Source organism: Pteropus vampyrus, unplaced genomic scaffold (assembly GCF_000151845.1).
Source record: "Pteropus vampyrus isolate Shadow unplaced genomic scaffold, Pvam_2.0 Scaffold35, whole genome shotgun sequence".
NCBI classification, from domain to species: domain Eukaryota; kingdom Metazoa; phylum Chordata; class Mammalia; order Chiroptera; family Pteropodidae; genus Pteropus; species Pteropus vampyrus.
In genome coordinates, this window is record NW_011888816.1 from 2,970,253 (window position 1) to 2,974,204 (window position 3,952).

Below are 3,952 nucleotides of genomic sequence, written 5' to 3' on the forward strand. Positions count from 1 at the left end.
GAAAGGGACAGGCTTAACGTCTGGGCTCCCGTTGGCAGAGAAGATGGATCCCAGCCCAGCCCTGGGAGATGCCAGGCCCAGCCATTATTATCCTGGTCCTCGCAGAGCAAAGTTGAGAGCATCTGGAAGCTCTAGCCTCCAGTCGTTTCTAGCAGCAGGATCTAAGATATGATCTGGGGCCTTTGGTGCGGCCACTGTGTGACTTTCCATACTGAACGGTGGGCTCCAGATTGAGGAGAGCAAGAGAGCTGGGCTAGGTTGAGACAGCTATCTTTGGTCCTTCTGTCCCCTACCCCAGCCACAGGTGTCTAGCAAAGTGGCCTCGGGGGTCCTTCTGGCCTGACTGTGCCCACAGGCATACAGCCATACTCCTTAAGTTCTTCTTATCATCATCTTTATCACTGTGAATACTATCAGAGCCCTAACCCCAGGCTTTGCCCTCCGGTCTCTCTGTGAGTGTGTCCATCCTCCCTGTGGGCATAGGCCATTTCAGGGTCCTGAGGCCCTCATCAGAGCGGCACAGATGCCAATGGCAGCCTGCATGCTGCAAAGGGGACTGGTGTATGGCCACTGGACACGGACTGTGGCCTGCAGTCTGAGGTCTGGGGTCTGGGCAGCCAGCCTCCGCCTCTCTGGACCAGAAGCCCTCGGGTCCCTTCCCAACCTTCCCTTTCACTTAGGTGGGGATCTCAGTGTACAAACTCAGTGCAAGTTCAAGAAATATGGCTTGTCTGTATTTTCTAGAATTAAAATTAATATTGACTTTACACCTTCATTACACCAGATGGGCAGAAAACACAACTCTGCCTTTCTTGGGATTCTGAGTGGTTCGAGCTAGGAAAGCTTTGAGGACCCCCTTCTTTCTAGCCTCTTCTTGGTCATTGGGCCATACTGGTTGGTGCCAAGACTCCCATTAGCTCAGCCTACACTGTGCTGATGCTTTGGGGCCTGAGAATCTTGATGGAGCCGGGGCCTCCCATCCAGGGTCCTCCTGGTGTGTACTTTGTGAGGCGGGGAGCAGGTGGGAGCAGGCAGGGAGGCCAGCGCTGCTCAAGGAAAGCAGTCTCAGAGTCTCAAGGAAGTCCGCCCCTTCTCTCCCCCTGCAGCGTCCGGTCCCAGGCTTGGCACTTGAAAACGAGGGCTTGGACAAGAAGACATCGGGACCACTTCTGCTTCCCTTCTAGCTTCAACCTTCCTCTGCCGTGAGAGATCAGCTGCCCAAGAGAGAAACCGTCTCCTGGGAGAAGAATGGCAAAGACCATCTCATGCTCTCATTGCCAAGTTGGGCTCTACTAGCCACCTCGCAGCCCCGGCCCCACCCCTCCCGAGCTGGGCCAGAACTGCCTTAGCGGGAGGTGGTGCCTGCTCTGGTAAGGAAAGGTAGCAGGTGCAACACCCCATTTTCTCCTTTGGAGGAAACTTGGAGTTGGGGGGGGTGCCCTCGGCAAGGAAAGAGCAGGCCCAGGAGGCTGGCGGTGGGAGTGGGGGGAGGCGAACCGAGGAATTAAATTGGAGCTGCCTGGCAACCTACTCGCAGAGAAAAACCAGCTGGGTGGGACCACCTGCAAGAGGCCGGGAATCAGGCCAGGATGTTGCTTGCTCATAAAGGAGAGAGGCAGGTGGGCGGGAGGAAGATTGATGAGGAAGGAGAGAGATGGAGGAAGAGGGACGAGGAAAGGAAGGAATGGTGGGCGGAAGAAGGAGAATTGAGATGGAGGGAACCATGAACAAGGCAGGAGGGGTGGGGGGCGGAGGAAACCAAATGCCAGAGCAAGGGAGGGGGGCCTGTCTTCTCTCACAGGCTCACCCCTGTGCCCTCCTCCAACTTTTTTCCTCCTCTCAGGTCATCATCATCTCATCCCTACTGCTCACCTGCTCACCTCCTCAAGGCTGTAGCTTTCTCATAATCTCTGGCTACTCCTTGGCCCCCCAGACTCCAATCTCGGCATCCAGGTTGTGTACCATTATTGTTTTTTTAATTTATTAAGAAGAGCTTCAAAACATACGAAGTAGATAAAATCATATAACAAACTCCCATGTACCCATTAGTTAGTTTCCTCTGTGCCCCCACCCAATCATGATCATTTCGAATGGAATCACAGATCTATCTTTTTATCTGTACATATATCAGTATATACCTCTAAAGGAAAATGATTAAAAAAAAATGACCACAATACTGTTATCCTGCAATATACCATTTTTATACCTAAAAACGCCCCCAAATTCCTTCATAGCATTAAATATTCAGTCTTTATTTAACTCTCATTCTTTGTTTTGTAAACACTTTTGTTTATTTTTACCAGTTGTTTGTTCAGATAAGACATTGGGATTTAGGGTGGAGGCCCCCTCTACCTTCCCACCTGGCTCCTTCTTTTCTGGCACGTTCTCTTTTGAAGAAACCAGGTTGGCGCCGTCCACGAGCTTCCCATAGTCAGAGTCCGCTGTGGTGTTGCTTAACCTCTTTCTCTAAGACCGATGACTTTAAAACACTTTGGAAACATAGGTGAGATCCTGTGGCTCCGTAGCTGGACGTGCCTGCAGACCCTGAGCGAGTCCCCGGCACCTCCCCTTCATCTCACTCTTGCCTCCAGCCCAGATGACCGCCATGGTATTCCAGGAACTCATTCCTAGCCTTTTCTTGCTTTTAGGTCTTTGCACTGGCTGCTCCCTCTGCTGGGAAGGCTCTTCCCCAGGCCTCCCCATGGCTCCTGACCTCTCTCTTCAGTGCCAGCTGCCCTACTTAATACTGCAAACTGTTCCCTCCCCTCTGGCTCCTTGACCCCCTCACTCTGTCCACCCTACTGCACTTGTCACCTTCTAAGGTACCATGTCCTTTTATTAGTTGTGAATTAATTTTACTACATTTATTATCTATGTCCCCCTGCTAGAACGAAAGCCCCACAAGGACAGGGCTTTTCAGGTGTTTTGTTCCCAATTTATCTCAAATCCCTAGGGTGGTGCCTGGCACACAGCGAGTCCTCATTCATATTTATTGAATGAGCAAATGAATGAATGATTCTTCCTAAAACCCAGAGCTGATGTCACCCTCCCTCTCTTTCCAGGTTTATAATGCTGCCTTCTCATCTGCTCTGAGGGAAAACCTTCCCGGCCCCACCTTAGCCTGACCTGGGAGGCTTCTCCCTCCCCCACCGGCCCCCACCCCCCTGGGCTCTGCCTTGCAGGACACTGTGCTCTTTTTGCCTCCGTGCTTTTGCCTGGACTGTTCCTTCTGCCTGGAATGTGTTCCCCACACATCTCTCAGGGGAGGCTCTCATATCAGTCTCCTCCTCTGGGGAGACTTTTAGGGGATGATAGGCCCAGGGTGGGTGTCAGGGAAGGGTAGATAAGCAAGAGGAATGTAGTTCCTCCGGGGGGCCTCTCCTCCTCTGACCTGTCTCTGACTCTATACTGAGTCTGACCCTGAACCACAGGCTGATCCCTAATCATGATCTCTGGCCTCCATGCAGAGTTACCCATGGCCATACACTGATCCATGACTCCAGTCTGACCTCTCACCCTGATCATGGCCCTCAGCCCAGAGTGACCCATGGTTCCAGGATGGTACCTATCTCTGATCAAAGGCTTCAGCTCAGCCTGACTTCTGACCCCTGGCCGTGATTCCAGCTCCAATACAAACTGCCTGCCATGGGGAGTGAGACAGTGTGTGGTTGGCTCCTAGAAGACGGTTCCTGGGTCTCTAGAGGGGAGCCAGGGCCTCAGGGCTGGGAGTCTCTGGGGCACCTGAGGGCAGTTCTCACATCTGCCCTTCCTCTACCCAACCCTCCCCTCTGGCTCCCGACCCAGTGGGTGCTGCCAACCTGGTAAGAGACTTTGTGGCCAGGCTCCAGGGAAGGGGAAGAACTGGCCGGACCAGCTCACACCTCTGTTTGCACAGGTCTGGGTAAAAATAGCTTCAGCTATGCAAGCTGCTCTTCCTTCCTTCCCATCCTGG